Source organism: Cupressus sempervirens, chromosome 4 (genome assembly GCF_028749045.1).
Source record: "Cupressus sempervirens isolate cs-2001-9-10 chromosome 4, ASM2874904v1, whole genome shotgun sequence".
Lineage (NCBI taxonomy): Eukaryota > Viridiplantae > Streptophyta > Pinopsida > Cupressales > Cupressaceae > Cupressus > Cupressus sempervirens.
In genome coordinates, this window is record NC_143121.1 from 93508096 (window position 1) to 93524584 (window position 16489).

At 30.2% G+C, this 16489-nt stretch overlaps 1 pseudogene; it reads left to right on the forward strand.

Annotated features, from left to right (window-relative positions):
- The window catches only part of LOC149560094 (cytochrome P450 750A1 pseudogene), a 49804-nt pseudogene extending 35055 nt beyond the window's left edge, over window positions 1–14749 (forward strand).
- Window positions 14750–16489: the final 1740 nt, after the last annotated feature.

Here is a 16489-nt window from a genome sequence, read left to right on the forward strand (position 1 = left end):
CGCTATTTTACAATGACTTTAAATTTGGCCAAGGAAATAGAAAATTAGGTGAAGGATTCAGATACTCAAAAAATCTAAGGATCTTATAATAAGAATCAAATGATCCAATGCGTGAGAAGACCTGAACTAAACAACAGATTAGATGGAGCTTATCAAAGATCATTGCATGATTGTTATGAAGGCTAGAGAGTATGATAACAATCTAGATTAGTAGTTCACTATACTCATGAAATTTGAATCAGGATTGGATTAAAGTGCCAATACGGATGATGAGAATGTGGAGAGTCCCTTTGAAATTTGTTCAAACATGGTAGGAAAATAGCTTAAGGAAAAATCCTAGAGTGTGTGTTCTAAATATTTTTTGTTCAAATCGGATGAAAAAGTGATGAATATGTGTAATGATTAGAACACACCTTTTGGGATTCAATTTCAATGTTATATTTCTTGAATTATTAAATGTGATTGAGGAAATTTATAGTATAGTTCAAGTATGTGGGCGATAAGGTTTATTGACTTACCAAGTGTAACAATCACATTGAACAATTATAATTTTGGTCACATTGTACTAATGTCATGGAAAGTTTTCTTATAACATTTCATGTACACAATAAAATAACGTAAAGATAATTTTCATTCTTATTATTTTCTCTTTCTTGACACCCATTAAATACACTTTGTTAGACTCATTCTTTGTCAAAGTTTATCCTAAACTTTGAGAAAGTTATCTTCTTCGCAAGTTCTCCAAGTATTGTTGCACCCTTTTACATCTATAATGAGCTTTATAGGCTCTTGGTTAGAATGACTTGCAGTTTGATTATCCCCCTCCAACAGAATGGGTGCTACAAAAACATTGACATTGTTATGAATGAAGTACAAGCTATTGTAGTGGTTTCCATCATGATATGAGACATGGAGTGTGGGAGTATTTGAGCTATCAAAATTGAATATTTGGAATACTTGCCCATTGAAGTGGTGCACATGAATGTTAGGTTCAAGTCACCATAGAGGCTACATAAATTTTGAAAATGTTTGCAAAAATTAAAACTTTTTAATATTTTTTCATAGTATTCTTCAAAATTCATGTCATCTTTTGGAGAAAAAAAGAACTCAAAGTTTGCACAATGCTTCATAATGTACTCTACTATCATATTGTGATACTTTTAGTATTCATCTTGGTTACCTTCAAGTTGATATGTTACAACCCTAAAAATCTATTTCTATATAGTAGCATTTACACCATTCTCAGCAGTAGTACATTATGTTAAGCCTTAATTTCTTCTTGTCTCTCCTCCTATATTGTGCATCACCCATTGGGATGCTTGATTGAGAATGCTTTTCTTCTTCTTTGATGGGCATTTCAAAGTAAGGAACAAATGGTTTTCGAAAATGAGTTGTTTAACATGCAATTCAAGTAGATAATGATATGTATAATTAAAAATGACATATAAATCATAAGAATTTTATTTCAAAACAACATAATTTTATATGTTCAAGAATTTTGTAATGGTCTCAACCACTACATAAATTATCAAATTCATTCATTTGTAATCTAAGAAAACATCAAGATTACAAATAGTGACATCATTTCCATGCAACCCTACATAATATAAATTATATACATTTAAGGTCATGAACATGTAGACCACCTATAAAGGTGTAGGAGATAAATAGTCACAAGCATATGTTATGGGAGAATGAAAGCTAAGTATAGTACATCATTTGTAAAATGTTAGAATCAAGTAACAATTTATCTTCATTATATAGAAACCACTTATATGTCCTTGGAATAGAGTGAGAAGCATGTAATTTCATGTCTATGATATATAGACATGATTTTACTTGAGACACATATAGATACTATTTTTGAGCTTTATCTTGTTCACATGCATAGTTGGTTAAATGGATGCATTGCCACATTTATTGTCCTTGTCATGAGATTTTACCATATAATGTTAATGATGCATTGTAAAAGACCACAAAACCTTTGAGAACTACAATTTTAATTAATTAAAACATATATGATTTAGACCTTAGGTTCTAAAAATATTCCCACATACAAAAATAATATTATCAACAATTAATTCTATGCTCTTTTTAATTCAATATTGGTTCATGAACTAAAAAGATTCTTGTAATATGAAGAATAAAAATAAAAATAATAATAACATCATATTTTATTACATTATAGATAAAGTTGAAAATTTGGATGAAAAAATAGTCACATCTATAGCACAATGTTTAAAACAATCAATTTTTTTTAATAGAAACAATATAAATACAAAATATAAATATAACTACTAAGATACATTTGGTATGCTTTAAAATATATTATAATTTTAGATCTTAATGAAATAAATAAATAACACAACATCATATAGAAACTCGAATTATATAAGACAACAATAGTTAGGCCAAAACCAACAAGATAAAAAAAAATGAAGTTCTCATACTCAAGAATTTCAAGAAGAGGATAATCTTTTAAAATTGGTTAACAAAATATCCATTAATACATTTTAAAATCTCACCAATCTTTTAAGATCCATACATATTCATAAAGTCAACCCAAGGCTACAATTTTTTTTGGACATAAATCATTTAATTTCCTTTTTATTAGAGCGATTCTCTTTTAAGATTGATTCCAAAATATTCAATCATGCATTGTAAAAGGTCACAAAATCTTTAAGAACTTTAAATTTGACTAAATAAATAAATCTAATTTTGATTCATCAATAATCTTAATTAAGTTTAAAATAAAAATACTTTAAACTTGTGTTAAAAAATAATTCACACTCTGAACAATATTATTAATATACTTAATTTCATAATTACTATATTCTTCTTTTAATTTTTTTCATTTCATAAATGTGTGTCCAGCAAAGATTGCAAAATTGGAGATCTCTAATCCTTTGTACACACAATTTATAAATACATTTTTTAAATCATTGATATTGTTATTTTTGCACCTACTTAATTACATGAAAATACTATTTTTTTCCCGCTCAAGTCAAGATCACCTCACCCTTAACAACTGAAGAAAATTTAACACACACTAGTTGAAGAATTGTAAGGTGGCACAAATTTTGAAATGTGTTAACATTTAAATTGTATGTGTGTGTTACAAAGTATTATTTTTCAAGTTCTAATTTAGATTGTCTTGACTTTGGAAAACATATATTAATCACAAAATTATTAACAAATTCCTCAAAGGTTTGTGAATGGATATCTAAATATATAACATTCCACGATGCTAGAAGTACAATCTCATCACAACTTAAATCTCTTATTTTTTAAAAATTATGACATACTTTTGGGTTTCTCTTTTACTTTTAATTTTTTCCACAATAACTTCAAATCGAGAGCAATTGGATTATTTTTGCATACAATTACTTCTTCCATAGATTCTATAAATGACCTGCCTTATATAAATCCCACAATGGCTTCTACAAAGGATTTCCCTACATCTATTGTGTCTACCTGCTTTAATTATATGAAAACACTATTTTTTTTGTCTAGCCAAGTCAAGATCACCTCACCCTTCATAATTGAAGGAATTTTAACGCACAATAGTTGAAGAATTGAGACAAGGCATGAATTTTGGAACATGTAACATATAAATTAATTATATATATATATATATATATATATATATATATATATATATATATATATATATATATATATATATATATATATATATATATTGTATAGAGTATTGTTATTGAAGTTCTAGTTTAGATAACCTGAACTTTATTTTTAATAGCTTCTTCAAAGGTTTGTGAATGGATCTCCAAATATACAACATTCCATGATGCTAGAAGCTCAATCTTGTATTCTTCTCTTTTAAACATTACAATATACTTTTTATTTTTGCTTCTTTTCATTTTACTTTTATCCAAAATAAGTGAAAATTGACATCAATTGCATGATTTCTGCATAACAACTACTTCTTCCACAGTTTTTATGAGCAGCATGCCTTGTATAAATCCCATAATGGATTCTGAAATGCACTTCACTACATATTTTATGAAAATCAAGGGAAAAAAATCAATTAGTTCAAGAATGAGTGTGATTGCCACAATGACAGATGTTCTACCATGCACATACACATTAGTGTTAATAATAGGTCATGTAGTTTCTTAGGTGTGTGTGACTTTATATGTGAAGATATTACTCTAACATTTTAAAATGTTGAAGAGAGACTCAAGATAATCACAATCCCCTACTATGTTAATTGAAAAAAAAATTGAAAATCTTATTGCAAGATAATAAACACCATAACTATAGATATAGATCATACATTGTATATTAGACAATGATAAGTTGTAGGGCCAAATCCATGAATGTTGACTAAAAAATTTAAAGCTTATCAATTAATCATTTCAATTGTATTTTTAACAATAAATTAACTAAATGAAAATTATAGAGAACTTTTGCATTAAGAAAAAAAAAACCTATGTGAACCATTGTAGAGATTGGGGTACAGTGGCTAATGGTGGACATAAGTAACACAACTCCAAAATATTGTTCAACATTTAATCAAATATGGTATACAACTACAACTTTGATTTCAATTTGTGGTGGACATTCTTAAGAATCTAACTTGCACATATATGTCAGTGTCATTCTAATACCTCTCCCATGAATAGAGGAAGGATCTCAAACACCATTCACAACACTTTTATCAAGCTCACGCTCGATGAAATATTGTATGCACAGTATTTCTATCATTGGTAACCATGTCACAAGAAAAAAAAAAATTCGAGACTTGGTTGAAATTATTACCTTTCCTTCTCTTATAGCCTCCATAAACAAGGTTATTTTTAGAGTACATTGCCAACAAAATGGTTTATTGACATATTTTCATTTACATACTCCATAAATTTTTGATCACCACAAAAAGATTTGACTGCAGCTTTCAGTGCTCCTCCCTTACAATGCTTGATACATTTTAAGAACAACCATATAGATGACAAATCAAAAGAAAAAAGATATCAAAATTTCACACGAATCCATCAAAAATGAGAGACCTGACTTGAACAGAATAGTCATGAAAGTGAAGACACAACAAACCAGTGGCCTGAGTAACATCCCTCTTAAGTTAAAAATTGATTCTTTTATGCATAATGGATTCCAGTTTGAGACAACTTCTATTGTAAAGCATCCGTGCAAGTCCACTTACCAAAGGAGGGCCTACGTTTAAGGGTAAAATATTGTCTCTTCTAGCTGAAGCATCTGACATGGATAGAAAAAGATCATGTTTACACACTCTTCGCTCCCACCCAACTAGCTGACATCTATTTTAATATTGTCCTCTTTCTGTCGTTTCATACCATGTAAAATTTCCCTAGCTTAAGACTCCCAGATTTTTTGAACAATCTGGTTAAAGTCTTTCAAGGAGAATAACCTATCAACTTAAGAAGTATGTTTGCGATTAGGTTTTTGAAATGATTGCATCTGCATGAGAACTAAATAGATTGGTATCATTTCAATGCTAGTGTGAGGTTTCTATCATAGGATCAATCCTAAGAGTAAGAATGCCATGGACATTGTGATCAGATAAGAAAGATGACCTCTCTCATTTTGGATTAGAGGTTATTAGATTCTATCGGCTATGTACTAGCCAGTTATGTGCAAAAAACTATATAACCTTGAAAGTAAAGAAAATTGTATAATAAACATTTCAATCTTATTACATTAATTTGAACAAGAGTGGAACACTGCAACACTTTTGGTCCTCCATCCTTGATGAGTTAAATTTAGTTTTGATGGTGCATCAATTGTGAAATTTTATAAATTGCGAGAAATTGTTCTAATTAGATATAGATAAGGAAAAATCCTTTATACTATATGATTGAGTTGGGGTTACTAATTTCCCATATAGAAGAGTTAACAACGTATTGTATTGACATTAAGTTGTTAGTTAATCATGGTCCCAAAAAAAAAAAAAAAAAAATCTTTGATGATGGTGCCCTCAATGCCATCAGGACATGCTTAGAAGCAATTCAAATGAGATGTGAAATGTGAGATTTAGTTATCAAATGTGAAGCCTTTATGTACACATCATATACTATCATATGCCAACACACTTATGAGAAAGGTAATGAAGTGACTATTAGGTTAGATACCATGAGTTTTTTACTGATACCTTACCTCCTCTTATTTTAGTATCTTCTACCATTTTCATTTCAATTTATGCTATCTCTATCAAGAATTGATACAATGAAGGTAGTGGAGGAGACTTCATTCACAGAATTACATATAACTATGGAATGCTCACTTTCTATGAAAATCACATTTTGAACTTGACAAGTTAAATCAAAGAGTGAAAATAGTTCAACCACACATTCTCATTTCAAATAGTTTGACCACATTTCCGATATTTCATGCATAATTCAAGAAAAAATGCTTTTCTATATTGCAAGTTGTTTCTATCTCATATCAAGTGCATCAATTTATTGTGGGATAAGATGTAACACTTTCTCATGATCATCAATATCGAGCCTCTACCTACACATTCTAGGTCCTTTGACTAGATAAAGAGTTAGACAAGTGACAATTACATCGCTACTATATTGATAAACCTTGTTTTTAGGTTGATAATTGGTGAAATGTATCGCATTTTAAGAACTCTTCTTTGCTTCAAATATGTTCGCTATACAACAAGAGAACCTACATACACATTTAAAAATGTCATAGATTAATTACTCACTAAATATATGTATACATATCCATGTACATCAATAAAACAAGTCAATCGATTTGTAATAATAAGAAACATAGATGTATATATTCAACTACGCTAACCTGAAAAAAGCATAATTCCATTAATTATTTTAGTCTCTGTTAGCTTCTCTTTTTCCATTGTGTAATGTAATATATAATAGATAACACCTTCTACATTGTCAGACTCTTTCATGACCGCAAAAACATTGCCTACACAAAGCATATGTATAAAATCCATGAACATGAGTACGAATCAATAAATTAAAAAAAAATTATGAACAAAATATTTATATGTACATACTAAGTCTAATCAATCCTAAAATATGCTTATAATCACTAGAAATCAATGGAATATCATCAAAGTTTTCATCCTCAAACCCATTCATATTAATAACATCTACTTGCACCAAAGTACATTCACCCACATATGCACATTCTTTATTAATGCAACCACCATAGTTTTGTTCAACACAACCAAGACAAAAATGTAAGTATTTTCTATCATACAATGACCACACATTACTTTCTATACTTATAACTGAATGTAAAGATCATGTCTTATGTACTCTATTGTATGAATTTTCAATGATCTTATATCGACACCTAAATATAAAGTCCATCTATATACATATTAAAAGTAATTTATTCACCTAAAATTTTAAATTCAAAATTCTAACATGTCTTACATCTATACCTAATACCTCCAAAAACACTTTGAACAATATGACTCGATCTGCTCGTGATGACGTGTTATTTGTATTTTCCAACATAAAATTAATTTTTCACCACTCAACCACACCATGAGCATTATTAATGTGATATACTTTATAGTCAATTTGATACTTTCTTAAAGAATGTTTGATACAAGCTCTTGAACCATCATTCTCACCCTTTCCAATACCATTCTTAAAAAAACTCCAAATATGTGATATATTTTTGTATCGAGGATGTGTACATAATGCACAAAATAGCCTAGATAACTTTAAATTGTGTTGCAGATCTATTTGATCCTATAAACTAGTTTTCTATTTTTATGCCTTTGTTTTTCAAATATTCAAAAAATGTCTAAAAATAATATTCCACAACATGTGTGGCATGCTCTTTATCATCACTAATGTAGAAATAGTACTATTTTTTAATGACTTGTGCTTGATGTATAATTTCAGCACCATCCAAATCAAAATTTGCATGTCATTAAGATAGATGGACCATAATATAACCTTCTATGTAAACTAGTATTCTGCTTGATTTTTTTTTTATGAGATAAAAGAGTAATTCTCTGCAATGTCAACAATAGATAAAATGGTTCCAACTAGAAAGGTTTCTCTTAGTGTTTGAAACTTCTTTTCTTATCACAAGGGAAAAAAAGGCATGAGGTATATATGGTTCAAATAATTTACAAAAATTTGGCATAATTCCTTCAATAGTTATCTCATCCTCTACTTATGCCGACCTTGCTAATGCTTTTCCAAATTTTGTTTTAGACTTTATGTACTTATATCTATTACATTTGGTCATCCTCATCATATTAGTATTTTCATTTCTCAAAGAAAAATTTGTCAAGTTACTATATATTTCACAAGATCCTCTAATGCAATATATTTCACCTATTGCACAATCATCTGATTTCTCACATAAGATAGACGTTATGAATTGGCTTTATCATTTGGAAAAAGCATTTGGGGAACCACCACTTTCTTCTATAATCTTTGAAAACCCTTGATAGTATAGATAAAATTCAGCATGATATCAGCAACAAAAAGTTTCAAAATAATTTTTTATCCTTACAAAATTGGACTTTAATCTTTCAAATATTGTTTATCCAATCTTTATGTCACAATTTAAATTACAGAATGAAATATACAATTGATGTCATGTGACATCCAATGAATGTTTTCTATGTTGCACATATTCCAAGCTAGGCTCAATCCTCTTCTTTATAATGTCTCCTCTATTTCGTAAAGGATGAGTATTATCAACCCAAAGTTGAATAAACAAGTTATTAACAATCTCCTCAATCCTATTAGATAGAGGACCTGTACACATTAGTGCCCAATTGCTTTGTAATGCACTATCATCCAAATTGTTTCTCCCTTTTAGATAATGTAATATTTTCTTCTGGATATATACCCTATATCAGATGTAAGTGAACATATCTTTGTTGGGGGGACATTGTCTTTTTTAAAATAGATTTTATTATCACTCCTCCTGTAATGAATCTATTTGCAGATCTAGTTATTTTCTCAATGGAATGCAATATTTCCTTAAGGCTCTCAAGAATATTTTTTTGTAGTTGAGAAGTCCTCATCTTTTTCATACTTTTATCTATACCCAATAGTTTTAATGCCTCTATTAATTCATCTTTAAGAAGTGAAATTAATGACAATTGAGTTTTCTCCATTGTATCAAGATTATCATATTATCCAAGTATTTCCTTATACTTTTTATTCAATTTCCTCTTCGTAGTATGTGTAGGTTGAATAGAAAGTTCTCTAATTTTTTCCACAACCATTTCAACTAAACGATATATGTTTCTATGATTAATTTTCCTCTTCAATCTTTAAGATAGACTTACATTCTCATCTATTTCTTGATCTTGGCCTACAAGATTTTTTTATTTTAAATGCCTTAAGATACAATCTTCTTCACAAACATATGTGTACAAATACCTAACTTGAAATATTATATCATTTTATCTAAATACAACATAGATACAAATATAATAAATTTAACTTTTAATGAACTAAAGAGCTCAATGAACATCATTCTTTGACCTTGTGATGGACCTTCTTCAATATCCATTTCTTCAACTTGAATTTCCTATTGTCCAAAATTTACATCATTGACTAATGCACACACTATAACAAATAAAATCAAGTACTTATAAGGGGGAAGTTCTTTAGAAAAATTATACTCGCAAGAGATGAGTGTACTTGTTTGAGCTTAGGATGACCCTTCTCAAACCTTGAGAATTTGTCCTTGTTGAGTACATTTTAAACATGTGCATGTTTAAATATAGGTATACTAGCCATTAAATAACTTTTAATCTTAACTCTATACATTGAATTAAACTATGACCTAACACTTTTAATCAAATTATCTACCCTCACATAAATTATGTGGACCCCTAACCATCACTCTTAGGTCATTTTCTACAAATATAATTAAACATATATATCTAAAATAATAAGCTTGTGATAATTATTTAGATTAACTGAGAGGGGTGGTGGGTGCCGTGTGGGGGAGGGAGGGGTTAATCAATTATCCTTAGGTCTAGATGTACCAATTTAAATTTTAATCACTTCAAAAAAATTAATCAATCTCAAATACCCACTCTTTCTCTATAGCATATCATCAAAAGTTTAACATTTCATGTAATATCTTAACTCCTTATCTCTATAGGTGTTAACTATGAGTAAATAGGCTACAAAGTGTAGAACATTGCAATTTTAGGGCTTGAGAGCTAAGAAATTAGGATCACTTTGTATAGTTTTTGTGGTCTAATTTCCACATCTTGTATGCTTTACCAAATCTTTAGAAATGGGTAATTTTTTAAGTTGTGAGATCCTCTTTCTATATCTAGCCAGTATATCATGGCAATTTTATCTTATAGTGAAGTTGAATTTTTTTTCAAATTTCCATATTTGATTGGTTTGTTAGAAGGGCTTGGAAAAACTTATCATTATGTATCATAAGAGCAATAGATTTTTTTTTCACATCTTCCTTCATTTCATATAGTATTGCAAAGTTACTTTAATATTTTTTCTCTTCCCATCTTTCTCCATTTTTCTTTGATGGAGACTTACTATGCTCATGAAGTTATGGATCATTGTAATGGCATTTCATTATTGAACTATAGATTGGATGAATGAATTTTGGATTTTGATTCAAGTCTGAGCGAATGGTCTTTTTGGAGAAACCCATTTCTTCAAGACAATATATCACTGATACCACAACTTGTTATGGTGGATGGGAACTTCACTAACAACAAAGAGCTTCCAAGTACGAATCAATCTAAATTCAAGGCAATGGTCCTTTTTCACTTGAATACTCTTTAGTGCAAGAGGATTTAATGGAGATACTAATGAGTCAGGAGATATTTAGAAGAACTCAAGGCAGCTATTGTTATGATAAGTATGTTATGAGAATTGGAGCTGAAAAATTCTATAATGTAGATCACTACCCTCCAATGGTATTTTCATGGTAATGAAAATAATGATGAGCTCTTAATGTGTACAACTACACAAATTGGAAAAATGTAGTCTGAGGATGCGGCCTCTCTAGAGATTCAATTTTCTTATGAGCAGAAAATTGTGGAGAATTTGAAGAGGGACAATGATGAGGTTTTTATAGCTGTGAATTGTATGTGGGAATTTTTGTATATGTGTGAGAGAAGAAAAATCTCCAATTTCACTAAGGGGGCACGCTAGCTTGATCCAATGATCCTAACCATTAGAGCAAGACCTCCTGATGGGCCCAATCAAAACAATAAATTCTTGGACAATTTTGATGAATGTCTACGAAATCTTTGTGTAATCTTTGATTTTTCTAAAGTAGGTTTTCCTAAACAATATGCCTTTTCTTGACTAAAGCTGGAGTTTCTATTTTTGGCTCCAATGATTTGTGGACCATTAAATTATACTAGGTAATCATAGTCAATCATTAAAGTTCTAGAGATCCCACCCAAATGCAGCTTCATTGAAGGAGAGATTAGCAGGAAGAATGTGATGTATGTGAATTAGATGCTTGTCCATTTAGGGTTTCCAATGTAGTTCAAAGTGAAATGCATGGATTCTCAGCTGCTGCTTCTCCAGTTGCATTCAATAATTTTGTCTCGCCTTTGCATTTTGAAACTACTTACCTACTACAACAATATTATTATGGATGTTTACTTTTGGCAATTAAAACTGTAAGATTATATTGTCAATATATCCAAAAGACAAGTTTGGTGTAATAGTATCTGAGTATAGTATGTAGTGTTATATATATACAAAACAAAATGGTTGAAGTCAATTGATTTCCCTTTTTTTATATGAATATGAAGTATGGTTTAAAATATTGGAGATTCACAATTTAAAAGTTATTAGTCATAAGGATAGATTGTACATTATTTATATTTTTTTTAGTAAAAATATAAATTCAAGATTTGAGAAATTATTATAATAATTAATTTAGTTAATGTTAAGGTGGGTGGAAAGCCACTAGCTAAACATGATAAATTTTCATAAGGGGATGTAGATATCAAATTGGAATATAAAAAAGAGCTAAGAACCTTGTAATGCTCAAAGCTTGTAATGACTTTGGTGTTTTTCATACTTTTCAAGAAAGGAATAGGTCCACAATTTTATTTTATTTTTCAACCAAATCTTGGTCTCTATCAACTTAACATTCTTTTTGGGGGGATCAATGACCATGCTCATGTGAAAATTAAAAAACTTATTAATGATGACATATGTACATGTTGAAGGGAGACATTTTGGTCTGATGATGATTTCTTTGTCAAAATTTTGAGATTGATTTGTGTAGAGGCCATTATGAGATGTAAAGTTGAGAAATACAAGTGGAGCATTTATTGTGAAAGCATTTAAGACCAACCTTGTGGTGACACAATTTTTGAGCATTTCTCCTTCACTTTTCCCTAGTTCTTTACTGACTTTGTGTTTTCGTTTGGCATTTATTACCATTTTAGTAGGAGGAGACAAGATTGGCAACTTTCTCATTTCTTTTAAACAATTTACAATGTTTGAATTTTCCTATTAGCATATATGTTTCTACCAGTTACGATAAATTTTTTACTCTAGGTCTGTGTTTTCTACATGGCTATGCAATATCCAATGCTCAATAGGTGAAAGCCTTAATTTCTAGGACTCAAAATAAATTTTTGACTCTAGGTCTGTGTTTTCCACATGCTCAATAAGTGAAAGCCTTAATTAAATATTTAATCAAGAATACATATTTTCATGATTCACATCTTTTGGTTATTTTTCAAGGTAGGTTGTCATCTCCAATTAGATTATCAATCTTCTCTACTTATGACATTGATGGTGTCCAGTATTTTTTAGAGTCCAAAACCAATGAGCAAACTTTACTCGAGTTTTATGGAAATTTTTTGTGACCCCTAAATTCTTCTGAGCATATGTTCATACTTAATTTCACTATTATTTAATTTTAAAAAATTTCAAATCTTTATTTTTTAGATTAATAATGCTATTAGAGTTGTAGACAAACAAGGTTGTTTAAAATAGTTGCAGATTTATAAGGTTGTTTAATTGATTTTTTAAGAGAAGTTTAGTAAGGTTATTTATTTATTTTTTAAGAGAAGATTAATGTACAATGCCTCTATGCTAGTTTTCATTTAATTTTTATTTCTTGAATTCATAAGAAAGACCGATGCTTTTCCACTTGATTGCAACCCTTTTATATGTCAAAGTGACAGAACTTGTGCTAAGACATCTACATCTTCCTCCTACCCCACCATAGGTAGGGACTCGAGTTGCACGCAACACTTCTCGGTACTATAGTTTTTCTAATAGATTTTGATGTACTTGAAAGCAGTGAGATGTAAATTATGTGATCTTCTCAATGGAATAATCAAACAAAAAGAAATAAGAAAATGATTTTTCTTCCATGCCTTTTCATTTAATCATTTTTTTATTATATGAGTAATATTTTATCAATGTTATTTTATTATAAATAATATTTATCAGACTACATAAAGTATTCCATAATAAAATAAATGATACAATTATTATTTATTTATTTGTATTTAAATTTTTCACTTCACTAAGAAGAACCAAACATAATTTTGCAATCTTATATCCTCATAAGAATCTTATAATCATATAATTTGAATTCTCTCCTATGGTTTATATTTGTGGCTTGCATTTCTTAATTTTATGTCTCTTATTTTGGTTAAAGAACTATTATTTTATTTTATTTTATTTTATTTGGAGTATCATTCACCATAGAGTATCTTTGATCATTTTTCAATACAATTTAGAAGCACAGATAGGATGAGATTTTTGAGAAAATAGGAGTATGAGTTAAACTAAAAAAATTAGAACATAATAGCTTCATAGTTTTTATAACAAGATAGATTAATATAATCTCAAGACACATTTAACCTTTACGGACTTTTTGATTTTTCAATGTTTTAAAACGTGTGAGGCTTTATCGTTGAATGTTCCAGACAATTCCACGGATACATCTCAATTATTTGCATAATTATCCTCTTCACATTTGTCGTTATTGTCTATTCCAGGCTTGGAAGTATTGTTCGTAAGCTATTCGACTTTGTCATATTCGGTTGAGCCATTGTATAACGTAATTCCTTGAATAGATATATAACAAGGCCCGCAAACCAAACAATTTAGTCCTACAATATATGTTTGAACAGGATCTGTTCATTGGTGGGATGGAGACAACGGCAACTAGCATGGAATGGGCAATCACTGGTCTGCTCAGGCATCCCCGGGTGGCCAAGAAACTGCAGGAGGAAATTGACTCTATTGTAGGTGAAGATCGCATGGTAACTGAATCTGACCTTCCCAAGATGCACTATCTGCAATGTGTGATTAAAGAGTCGCTGAGGCTATACATGCCAGGACCGTTGTTGCTCCCCCATGAGAATAGCGAAGCTGTGACTGTAGGACCGCAGGGCTATGTCATACCCAAGAAAACAAAGCTCTTTGTGAATGCGTGGGCCATTTCAAGAGACCCAAATGTGTGGGAAGATCCGGAGGAGTTCAAGCCCGAGAGATTCGAGGGAAACAAGAGCTTTGAGTACCAGGGGCAGGAGTATGATATGCTGCCGTTTGGGACAGGGAGGAGGGGCTGCCCGGGTTGGCACATGGCAATCGGGCAGATGTCCTTTGTTTTGGCTCAGTTCTGGCACTGCTTTGACTGGAGGGTCGAAGGTGATCCTACTGACTTGGATATGGAAGAAGAGTTCGGAGCCACCGTGTCAAGGAAAAACCATCTCTATGCCATCCCTTCCTTAAAAGTTGACCCCAAGCTTCTAGCTTAGACTCTTTTAATAAGAAATTTATTGTTTTATTCGTTGTAGCTCCCGCTGTCCAACCACCTGATAAGATAGCAATTCATCAAGCTTGCAATAATGGTGGTTTTTTACATAAATAAGTTAAATATGAACTCAGCTTCCCTACATGGGCCACTTAAAATTTCTTTGATGACTGGAACAGAAGTTCTGGGAAAATAGGAAAATGTAGAGATACTAATTAAAAGGTTTTATATCTAGTTTTGTTTTAATTTTTCTTATTATGCTAAAATGGTCAGCTTATTGATAAACATTTTAAAAGCCAAAATCCTTTTGCTTGTTCATGCGACATGATTGAAGATACTCTATTGAAGTTGTGAATGGTAAAGATACATTATATAAGTTATAAAGTAAAGAAAATAACAATAGAATTATTATTTTATGATTCCACTTAGACATTGAATTACATAATATCTAAATAGTTATAATAAGCCTTACTTTTAAAAAATAAATCTTCATACAAACATTAATTCACCTTAACTAACTATAGCTAACATAATACTAATTTAATTTATTTAACCTAATCTAAAACTAGTGTACACTAATTTTAAAATTCTACCATCGTCCATTATTACATTATTTTCAACAAGAGAGGAACATACATATAGGTTTTGATTGTAATCTCTCTAGTTTGTTGAAGTACCCTAACTAATCTTTTATGCTGACCCAAGAAGCATCAAATTCACTCCACTAGGGAATGTCTAAATCATAGATCCTATGATAGTTTGTAAAATGAGAGAACATAAAAATGCAAACACATCTCTCATACATAAACACATACATATCCTTTGAAATTTCCCATCTCCTCCATGTGTGTCTAGTTACCCTTTTAATGGTGTACCCTAGCTTCCTTTCCCATAGAAGTCCACATCTTTCCTAAGTGTATCCAACACCTTGTCAAGTGTTGCAATAATAATCTCTCCTCTACTACAAATAACAACTCCAAACATATGCACATGGGAAGACCTTTATTTTAGGATTCCACATCTTCTCCAAATATAACTAATATATCTTTAGGTGTGCAAAAAAAATTCATCCTTGCTCTTTGAATGGACAAATATAGTTTTGTATACCGCATTTTCTTTGCCCATGCAAAATAAGTTCTTTTACTTGCAATGAATCCTCCTTGAAGAAGAAGCTAACTTGCAATTATAACCATTCTCCTTCCTCTATTGGCCCCAATTTTTAACGGTCATATTATTCCTTGGACGTTGAAAATAGTATGAAAAGAAATAACAAACTTTCGTGACCAACATTCTTACATTCTTCTTGTCAATGAGAATCCCTTATGCTCTATGCTCAAATTGGCTTTGACCTACTTTGATACATAAGAAAATCAATCTATATGCCAAAATTTAATCTTTCCTTTTAAGAAACATTTATAAAATATCTAGATATTAGATTTGTGTTAGGATTAACAAGCTAATTTATTATTTAGCAATAGCATTCAACTCAAACAAAATCAATGTCTCTTAAGGTTGTTGAATGCTATTTAAAGAAGCATCTCTGGCCATTTTCACTGAGGCATAATGCCTACTTTAAAAAATAAGGACCCAACATTTGCCATAATAGCTCTCACATAAACAAATTCATAATTGAACATTATAATCTTTGTCAAAGAGTGTCATGAGCCAAATTAATAGCTTGTATAACTAGTTATGGTAGTGAAATAGTCATTAATAAATCTCATTTAGAATAACTAATACACTA